Consider the following 12,267-nt stretch of genomic DNA (forward strand, 5'->3'; position numbering starts at 1 on the left):
CTCGAGGAAAAGAACAACGTTATTTTAACAATCACGCGGAAACCCAGTGAGTTTCTTGTGAAGTTAGTAGTTTATGAAGAAAATAATTTTTATTGTCTTGAAGAAATATTCGTAACTGTGATAAGGATTTGCTTATCGGAAATTGTGTAAAAATAAGGTATGGCTTGTTGTGAATAAATGGATGATTAGTCAAGAAAATTGTTTCCTGATTTTTCTTGCGTAGAATCTTCTATTTTTTTTTGCAAACAGGGGCATAGGGTATGTACTCACGAACAGTGCAGAAATACTTCATGGGGGAAATGTCCTCTATATTCAACATGTATATAGTGAAATATCGATTTAAGCCAGTTACAAATAAGTAAGTATTTTTTATTCGTGCAGTATTTTTTATAATGTGATAAAAGACATTTGCTGTTTGTTTTTCTTTTTTCTTTTAATTAAAGATTTTTACTTTCATTATAATTTTTCAGTTATTTAATTGTATATTTCTTTTCTTTTTGAAGTCTTCACTTAGAAGAAGAGATGTCATTAGTTTTTTTAAGTCGCAAAATTCGAGTTACTAACTGTTATTTATTATTATATTAGCTTGTTATTTTCAACTTCTGTCTCGTGATTAGAGTAAACGAAGGTTTTTTTTTTGTTTTTTTTTACTCTAATCAGCAAAAGTAGCAATTTTTATTTTCTTTAAATTCATGTTTTTCAGTTTTCCCAAATTCCATACTGTTAATTTAATAGTTAGGAAATCAATACTTTAAGCTAACAAATTATTCATCCAAGGTCGAGTTGATTAAATTTATTTTATAAACATGTTATTAAATAATTCTTTTAACTATATAGTCTAAGGATGCTAAGATTTAAAGAAATTTAGATAACAAAATTTTATTTTCTACATTTCTCTTCGTTTCCATTAAAAATAAAAATGTTTGAAGCAGTCTGAATATAAGATTAAAAAAAATATATGTTTCTTTTATTAATGTTTGTTTATACATCCGCAATATCCCCAGAGGGATTTGTTTCCCAAAACAAAGAAGAAAAAATAAATAACTAGAAGTATGCAAGAATTCGCTGACGGAAACGTGGAAGGAAATGAAGAATCAATTTAAATTTATTTAATCAATAGAAAATTTATGGATGCATGTTAAAAGAATTAAAGAAAAAGAATCTAAAGAAAAAAAATGATTCAGAAGTGATAATAAAATTGGATAGAATAGTTTAAAAGTATTTTGGAAATAATATGGTTATTTTTTTCATTTTGCTGCTGCTTGTGATAAATAAAGATAAATTAAATAAATATAAAGGATATAAAAATATTAAATTTGAAAAGTAAAATATGATAATCAAAATGCTAGTTAAAGCAGAAAATAATTATAAACATTATTTACTAACAAAATTTTTTTTTCATGAAAAAAATCTATGGCAAATAGTTAATAGAAGGATATCAGTATATATCTATATGCTATATGCATAAGTTATAAGTTTAGATGATATCGATATAATAATTATAATCAGATTGCCTTTTTTGAGAAAGCTGCTACTTATGCATATTTTATAAAATAAATTTCAATGAACAATGGAATTTGCACTCTATAATTGCACACTGCGCTAGAATTGTTTAACTTAAAGAGAAACTTTTGTTGATTCAATTTTATCGAAGTGGGAAAAAAATCTAATATCTTGAGAATAAGTCCCCATGAAATTGTTTCCAATTACGGTATAATGTAATGTTTATTTTTCCTTCAATACATGTTTTGATGTTTATATAAGTACTGATATTATTCAATAATTCTGAAAATTTCTTTCTTTCTAAGAGCATAAAGAATAAAGCATAAAGAATAAGAGATTCATATAACATCATAACAATAGATTTTTAACTTCAAATCGCTGGTTAACAAAATTGGAAGAAAAATAAATTATTACATAGTTGAGATTTTTATAGATAAAAAAATTAATGAATGAGAAATAAAAAACATTGTAATAAATTTAACAAAAGATATATTAAATATCCATAAGATAGCCTCTAAAGTTGATAAAACTGACAAATCGTAATAGAAGCAACAAATTAAAAATCATCAAATTAAATGAAAATATTGAATTTTTGCAGCTTTATATTGAGACAAATTTATTAAAAATTTTTAAAATGAGATTCTCAACACATAAACTGAAAATAATATGTTTCAATGAATAAACTCTCAATTTTTATTTAACATAAAATACATTTACTCATCATCCATCCACTTTTGTCTTTTTACCTAGAAAAGTCTTTATTGTGGTTTTTTTTAATCAAAACTGTCTGGTAAACGGAAGCAGTTTTTTCACTCTGACTTTATAAGTGGTCGATTCACTCAGAACTGCAAATCCCCGAAGGCCTTAATATTTATTCGACGTACGTCAAGAGAGAGTCAGTAGTGAATTTACGACATTGCAGCTTTGTTGCAAGAATAATCTTCTCACATAAAATTCCTTTCTTTTCTTTTTCTTTAAAGAAGTAAATAGGCATGAAAATAGCCAAATGACGTTTAGGAGATTAGTAAACGTGGCATATGTGTATAAACGACTTTACTTGTCTCATAGGAAACATATATACGTGTTCTGTGCAGACTAAGATAAGCAAAAGGAATCATTTCTTAAATGGTATGTCTGGAGTATCGGAGGTGAAATAGTCTGCTAATTGATTTCACAGATGTAGCATTTGTGAGACGGTTCACTTCAAAGGAGAAAAGTTTATAGTCATGTTCAGTTTTATATGAGGTGATTAAGGAAAATATATGGGAATCTGCTGTCTAAATTGAATATGATTGAATAGAATGTTGTTATATGAATAAGAGAATAGTGTTCATCTCTCCGGCTTACTAGATAAATATGCCCTTTTCGGTTTTAGATAAGGTCATTGAAGAAAATTCTTGTGATGTTGCTGTCTAAATTGAACATGCTTGAATAGATGTTATATGGATAAGATAATAATGTTAATCTGTATGGTTTAATGGCTTAACATAAACACGACGTGGTAAAGCGGTGATGGAAGAATCAGTTTATACAAAATATTAGCATAATTGCCGAGTTGAAAGACAGCATTTTTTTTTTAGATTTACAAAAACGAGATTTAATAAAAATAGACGTGTGAGATGCAGACATTTTCTGATAATTTGGGGTGGAAATGTTAAAATCATGATCTGCAGCAAATGCAAAAGTGTGGTGGTAACTTCATAAGACAGATAACAACTTTCGGGAAGGAGTGTACAATTGTGTCTATTGTCTTTATTACTCGGCTATGAACCCTAACCTTGCGAGTTCGAACCACAAACTTGCACATTAGGGTCCCCTGTTATGATCAACCGCATCCTTCGTTCAGCTGTCGTGGCTCCATCTACCGGCAGCAACTACTCACACACGCTCGCCGTCGCCCGCTATAACGCTTGGCGCGATAACATTGTTCGCCGCTCGCCATAACTGGCGCGATAAGACTCCATCGACTCACTGGTGAGGGAGTATTGGGGTGGTAACTTCATAAGCTAGATAACAACTACCGGAGAGGAGTGCACACTTTTGTCTATTGGCATTGTTACTCGGCTACGAACCCTAACGTTGCGAGTTCGAACCTCAACTTGCACAAAAGTAATACAAATAAAAAAAAAAATAATACTTACAAGCCATTTATAAAATGAGTATTTTGAAAATGCAAATATGTTATTCCAGATATCTTTTTATAGATGCCTGTCATCCGCATACTATGTAAAAGTAACAACAGTAATGTTAATAGTAAAATAATTTTGTCATAGTGCATTTAATTATTTATTTGATCTATCCGATAAAAATGCAAATAAAATACATTTTGGTACAATTGTTGACATTTGCTTAAACACTAAAAAATATTCATGAATTTATTCTTATTATTAGAACTCATTTCGTTATTGCCACAATATAACATCAAAACGTTATACTGATTTGAACTTGCATAGTGATGAGTATAATTTTTTATTAGGGAAAACAGCCTCTTATATTATTTCTTTTGTAAATAATCTTATACAGAAGATTACTAATTTATAAGAAGAATACTATTTTAAAAACGAAGTAGGAATATTTCATTAGATATTTGAAAAAGGAAACGATATGAAATGCAAATGATCCATAAAAATTGATTTATTGCTTTGTATAAATTGATTGTAACTGGTTCGTAATCAACATTTCCCATTCAGCATACAAATTTTTACCGCAAAACAGACTTTTTTCTATTTGGATTATTACATCAACTAAGCTTAAATGAGCAGATTTTTTTTTCGTACCATTTTGCAATGCAAGTGGAAAATGGCCGGGTTTTTTTTCTAATATGCAAGAAAAACTGTTTGGGGATTAGTATGAGCCAATCTCACTAATATGAATTGCAAGTCGGATTTATTGAAAATTAGCAGTACCTGCACAGCGTTGCCTGTGGCATAACATCCAAGAGGAAAAATTAGCTTTTAACTTAAGTCTAGCTTCCACCCGATGTGACATGAGCATGTAACGCAACATCAAACAAACATTAAAATATATTTAGAAATCATCAAAAATAACTACAAAAAATTTTTTATAGACACATTCAGATATATTTAAGACTATTAAAAAGGTAAAAATATGATATGTTCATAGACAAAACAATTCACTAAAAATATACAATAGAAAAGATGCTTTAAAAATATACAAATAAGTCATTGCACCCACTGTCCCACACTTGTTTATCAACTCTGTATAACCTGATATGAAAATAATATTCAGCGTCATCATAATATTTCTTTGTAAACTATATTTGCTGGGCGATCGCTTCGCTCCACATGAGATTCATTCTGCCACTGTAATTCAACTGCAGTGCGATTTAAAGAGACAGTTACTTCGCTGAAGAGAAGGTTCGCCTTCCTTAAGTGTGGACATTCTTTCTCTGATATTCGCGAACCGAACGTTTCTTTCCTCTATATTTTCATTATCGCGCAACAAACGAAGCGTTTTGGCTTTTAATGTGCTCCGGCCAAGGTTGGATTTCTTTTTTTAAGGCGTAATGATTATTAATCGCTGTTTAAAATCGAACGAAACAAAGAAATGTATCGCATATGCGTAACACAACTCTTGCTATTTGCGCATGCACAGTTTGAGGTTTTCGCACATGCGCGGATACTGTGCAATGCACAGATACTACTGTTTTACGCATGCGCGAAGCGTAGTAGGAAAATAATTAAAATCATAATTATAAAATATATTTTTTATTTTCACATGACTTCAATATACTAAAACCTTCCCGAATAAATGCTCTACAAAATGATACAAATCTCTCCAATATCAGTTAATTATTTCTCAAGTTTTTCTCTTTCAAACTAACAAGCACTTTCATTTTATGCTATATATATAGATGAGAGGCATACTATACCATACTATAATATGCATACATAGATTTAGGGAGAAATAAGTTTCTTATTTCAGAGGGTTCTAGAATGCGTTGTATTGATCCAAGTGAGATAAAATTTGAACAGCAGATAATTCAAATAATACACTTGGTGCATATATTAAATTAAAAAAATGAGTTCAAAAATCTGTCGACAGTTGGCACTAAAATACACAAAAAAATTTTATGTTTTATAAATGTTAAAAAATATAAAAAAGTAGTAGAGAAACTGTTCCATATGTCCTCCTTCATGTCCAACAGTGTGGTCTAACCACAGAACCATATTTTTCATAGTTATCGGAATATCAAGAGCAAGGTGTCGAATGTTGTCCTTCAAGTCTGACAAAGATGCCACCTTTGAGGTAAACATTATTTTTCAAGCAATCCCGCAACCAAAAGTTGTAGGGGGTATATAAAGCGAATGAGAAGACTATGTTGTAGAAAAATGATAGCTGATCCCTCTTCTATCAATGAAATGTTGTCTTAGCAATTACTTTACAGTACAATCAATGTGAGGAGATGCGCCATCTTATATGAAAATGATGCCCTGAAGGCGTCCACGCTGTTAAAATTGCGGTCTTAAAGAAATACCTCAGCATATCACAGTACCGTTTCCCTGAGACGGAAAGGACTGGATTGCATTTGAAATTGTCTCTTCAATAAATAAATAAATAAATATCGCATAACAAAGGTAGCCACAAATTTACATTGTGGTGGCAACATCATAAGCCAGATAACAACTTCGGACAAGAGTAGAGTGTACACTTTTGTCTAGTGGCTTTGTTACTCGGCTATGAATCCTAACGTTGCGAGTTCGAACCTCAAACTGGCACATTGGTGACCCTGGTTCTGAACAACCGCATCCTTCGTTCTGCTGTCGTGGTTCCATCTACCGGCAGCAACCACTCACACACGCTCGCCGTCGCCCGCCATAACACTTGGCGCGATTACAACGTTCGTCGCTCGCCATAACTGGCGCGATAAACTCTACCGACTCACTGGTAGGGGACTATTGTGGTGGCAACCTCATAAGACAGATAACAACTTCCGGAGCAGAGTGTGCACTTTTGTCTAGTGGCTTTATTACTCGGCTATGAACCCAAACGTTGCGAGTTCGAACCTCAAACTGGCACAACATCTTACTGTCACTGTTTCCAGGATGCAATGATTGTTCCTGTAAAGGATTTCCACTAACAGAATTTGACAGTTTAGCTTAAGGGAATTCGACAGTTCTTGATGTTTATTTGTCCATTAAGGCGGAAGTGGGCTTTATCATATATATATATATATATATTCTTTGCTGAGACACTGGTTGATTTCATTTTTCATTTGCCCATGGAACATTTTGTGGAATGATAGAGCCCACTTCCGCCTTAATAGACAAATAAACATCAAGAACTGTCGAAGTCCCTTAAGCTAAACTGTCAAATTCTGTTAGTGGAAATCCTTTACAGGAACAATCCTTATATAATAACAATATATATATATATATATATATATAATTTAATGATGTCTCTTCAAACATGATTTTATGCTGTTATGTCCAAACCATCCGACAGACATGAACCCGAAAGTAATTACTCTAAATTTATTCTTTTATATTATGAAAAGAGGAAGAAATCTGTTTAGAAGGAAACAATAAAGATGATGAACCTGAAAGGAATCATATAATATTTTTTATCTACTTGCTTTAAAAAATGCCACAACACATGCTCTTTGTCAACAATTAAGTATATATGTTGTAGAAATGAGATTAGTAAGCAGTAAGAGTTCAGTTAATGACAATATAAGAATAGATTTAAGGAAAACATAAGGAAAAATTTCAAATAATTTAATTATTAATATTAAAAGATGAATTTAGACTTATAAGAAAGTATAAATAAAATAAAAGCACAAATAAGTTATTTTATCGTTAATAGCGTTTTCTTAGGAAAGGTATCAAAATAATTTTACGAAATGTATTGAGTTTCATAATATCAAAATCTGCTCCAGCTAATTAATTGGCTATTTTACAATTAACTAATTCAATTTACGAGAAAGGAATTGCAACGAAGTCGATTTAATGCTTAAAATCTATTGAGTTTCATAATATCAAAATCTGCTCCAGCTAATTAATTGGCTATTTTACAATTAACTAATTCAATTTACGAGAAAGGAATTGCAACGAAGTCGATTTAATACTTTAAAAGATGAATAAAGAGAAAATACTGTCATGTGACAGTAGATACAAAGCTTACTTTAATAAAATCACTTTGAATTATGTACTAATGGCACTTTTTCGTTGAACAAAAAGTTATTTCTATTACGTAAAATATTCTTTTTTTCTTAATCGAATTACAGTTCTAGAAAAATAAAAATTTCGATCTGATTTAGAAATCTTAGTAAACGAACGTATAAAAAACGATGCAAAAAATTAATGTTCTTCAAATCAGTATCAATTCGATTTGTGCACACTTTTACGCTGACATTTATTTTACATGGAAATGACAGATATATAATAATATTCTAATATTGTTCTTTACATATTAATATTAATGGGTGCAACAAAGTAATTCAAATTTCAATGTGTAAACTGTTAGAGGAAACATCACGCATAAATAATCTCCGACCTGCCAAAGTGAGCTATGTATTTGAATGATGGCTGTCGCTGCAACAAATAAGCAGTAGCTTGAGCTTAATCCTAATGATATTCGCTGGCTACGGTACAACTTTTATCTGAGGAGGTATATCCAGTCGTGGAAGTGGAGGCAAATCCACTTCATATGTTATGGTATCCACTCGAGTAGAGAGTAAAAAATCCAACATACTAGTAAGCTTTCATTCTCATATCTGTAGTATCCCTCAATGGTCCTGTTAGAAAATTAAAAAGACAAACCAAAGCGAGGGCATCAACTGGACAAGCTAGAGGGCGTTGTTTATTAACAATCTAGTTGGATTAATAGTGCCTTATTTATCATTTTCAATTTCTTATTGTAAGGATTTGTAAATCATGGCTTACGCTACGAGCCGATCTCATTGTAAGAATCTCCATTACCATTGCAAATCGCTGCAAGATCCTTGTATTTTCCGAAAGAATCGTTTACCAATCTAAACACTTCCTGCATTAAGTACGCATGACTACGAATGATCAAAACATTGAGTATCTGTTGTGAAACTGGAAGTCTGCACGTATTATCAGAGTGAAAAACATCGCAAAATAAATTTTTTAAACTCATTATTGGCTTTTTTTGTATCTTTGTATATTTACTAGAACAGTTGGCTCTTTCTTACGGAAAAACATTTTCATGGGATTCTAATTTACTTTTTGCGATTTCTACTTCTTGTATTTTGGATTTCAAATCTCCCGTATATAAGAAGGCTAATATAATAAAACTTTTATTCAAACTTTAACGAAAGCATTTTATTTAATGCCGAATATTTGAAAACTACTTATTTATCCATTGAAAATGTGTTGATTTTAATTTGAATCCCAAGACTTATTAATTTCTGTTGTTTTAGAAGTTCTAAGACAGCTATTGGCATCCATACAATCCTAATTTTTGTTTAATATGAAACTGTGATAAATTTTTAATATGCTCTAAACAAATCTAAATCCAATTTCTAAAAATTGAACAATACAATGAAAATATCACAGTAACATCAGTAGAAATGACTAAGATTCCTGGAAATGCATTAACATTCACGTATTTAATCGTTAGATATAAAGGAAATTATAGAAAAATAATGCTACATTCTATTATTCTTCAATTTATTCCATACCCAAATCTTTTTACTTAAGACCTACAAATATGCATAAATTACAGAGCAAGAGATTGAAATTTTTACATTAGATTCTCATCATAAAGATAAACATAAGGGAAAAAAAGGCAGTTAGAAATTTTTTAAAAAACTAATATAATGAGAGCAAAGAATACATTCAATATTTGATAACGACAAGGGATTTTCTTACCTATTTCAAATAATATATGCTTGAAAAATAAATTTTTCACACAAAGGTTTGAATTGTTGCTTATTTGCTAATTCGGTAGAGAGTTATATTTTAATTCTCTTTTTTAGATAAACGCAGTTTACTTTTAAAATTCGAACTGAACGAAATAATTTTTGATTACGCCTGAAAAACACAATTTTAATAATATATTATATGTTAAGATGCTAGAAATAAAATATGATTATAAAGTACTTATTTATTGTACTCCTGAGAAGCTTATATTTAAAAACAAATAGACAATTATACTAGAATTCAAATATGGTAATTAATAAATATTAAAGATCATATTTATTTAAATTTTTAGTGCATTAGAAATTACTTTAAAATGGAGATAAATTCATGGAAATTCTAATAATATGCAAATGAAAAATTCATGAACGAGAAGAATTTTTTTTGGGCGTCAAATGTTATGAAGTTATTAAAATAATCCTTTATTTATATAGTATTTTTTTTCTTTTCTGTTATTTATGAACAATAATTAACTAAATCCAAGAGTCTTTTGTCTTCATACATTTAACTCTATCTTTACATGACTAATTTTATTTTATGAAAAGTAGAAGAATGAATTCATGTTTACAATCAAATTTAATTCTATAGATATTTTTCTTCTTTTAGAAAGAAAAAGATGTTGGAGAACCAACATGCGACAACGTAAAGCTTCATGTGTATTGACACCGCTATTTATTTTTGTCATATAACTATTATATTACTCTATATTGAAATTATCAATATGAATAGACATTTTGCTATGAAAATAGATGCGATTAAATTTTAAAATTTAATATCATTTAATTAATATTATTAATTAATTAAATTAAGTAATGCAATTAACATCATTAATTATTAACTAATTAAATTAAGTAATGCAATTAATATCATTAAGTATTAACTAATTAAATTAAGTAATGCAATTAATATCATTAAGTATTAACTAATTAAATTAAGTAATGCAATTAATATCATTAATTATTAACTAATTAAATTAATATTATTAACTAATTAAATTAATATCATTACTTAAGTAAATTAAGTAATGCAATTAATATCATTAATTAATTAATTACATTAATATCATTATGTAATTAATTTAATTAATTATTTACTTTAATATCATTAATTAATTACATTAATATCATTATGTAATTAATTTAATTAATTATTTACTTTAATATCATTATGTAATTAATTTAATTAATTATTTACTTTAATATCATTAATTAATTAAAATCATTAAGTAATTGAATTACTTAATTAATTAATGTAATATCATTAATTAAATTTAATATTATTAGTTACATTTAATATCATTGATTAAATTTAATATCATTTATTTAATATCATTTTAAAGATTCATTTTTGAAATAAGCATAATTTACTTCAGCTAAAATTGAATGTACTGCATAATTTAGAAGAATGAGAATAAATGTGTCTAAAAAGAAAATCTTTATAAAGCGTTTATCTGTCTTTTATCCCCTGGATTATTCATACGCTAATCGCCTTTGTCGATTTATTGGCTATCTGGAGATATTGGTTATATTTAATTTCAGTTAAATAGTTTAGAAATAACATTATCCAAGAATTAGTCAAATTGTCCTTTCTTAAGGAGACCAATGCCATAAGGCCATAGCGCTGTTAAAAACATAAATGTTGTTCACCTGACTTTTAAATTTCAAGTTATTGTAATATCACTTATTTATTCCCCTTATAAATTACACAAATGTTTAGAGAATCCTTCTTTAACTTTCACTATTAGAAGAATACCACACGATCAAATATTTACTAAAACAATGAAAATAATTTGAATTTCGGTATGCAACTACATATGCCATTTATTGTTAAAATCAGGCAAAAAAAAAAAAAAAAAATAATTTGCCAAAATTTAAGAGAAAGCGCGCCAAAACAAACATATACATATCTTTATTATAAATAGAAATTAATTCTACTTGTATTAATTTGTCGAATATAAATTTTGTCGTTACGAATAAGAAATATTTGAATAAAGTTCTTAATAGGAAATCTTTTTCAAATCCTTGGAAATGTATTTCTCATCGTATTCGATTCATGCCAGCATTCTTGTGAAGTTTCGGTTTGGAAGCAAGGATCGTGGAATTGAAATATAATTTCATGAATTTTTATTTTATTTACAGAGGCTGATAAATGTCAAACCGGCTGGTCAAATACATCCTATTTGGTTGAGCGTCTAGCGTGACATTTTAGTTGTCTTTTTCATTTCATTTGTTCAATCTTTTTCATGTTCATTCAAGCTTAACTCTAACCTCGGAAAACACACATCTTCCTCACTGTTCAAAATTATGAAATTCATCGCAAAATAGGCTTCGTTTAGCTTCAAAATGAGTCTTCAATAAATAAATTCAGCTGACAGGCCAAAATCCTGTAATCCTAAAATGTAATTAATTTCATTAGAGCCGAAAGCGAGATTAATTGTTCCATTGTAACCACATTGAGTCATTTCAATGTTCTCAATCATCTACTTCTATTAAACTAATATTTCTCTAAATGGAATATGCAAAACATGTCTTAATAGCTATTAGAGAAAGGCCTCTTCCGCTAAACGGAATGAGTTTACTGCGTTCACGTTCGTCTAGGCAAGAACTTATGGATAATGAAGCTCTTATGAGCTTCATTATTCATTCCTTATATAAATGTTATAATGAAGCATCTATGTGCATCTAGGTATATAGATGTTTCACTCACATTTAAGCTTTTCTTGAGAATCCAGAATGGATCTTGTGACTGTTATACTGAGTTCAAATCAATATATAAAAAGAGGGTTTATGGAAATGGAAGATGATGCTCATTTTTTAAATATGTATTAACTCTTTCAACATTGAAAGGTCCTGTCCAAAAA

The sequence above is a fragment of the Argiope bruennichi genome, chromosome 2 (genome assembly GCF_947563725.1).
Source record: "Argiope bruennichi chromosome 2, qqArgBrue1.1, whole genome shotgun sequence".
In the NCBI taxonomy this organism is placed as follows: Eukaryota; Metazoa; Arthropoda; class Arachnida; order Araneae; family Araneidae; genus Argiope; species Argiope bruennichi.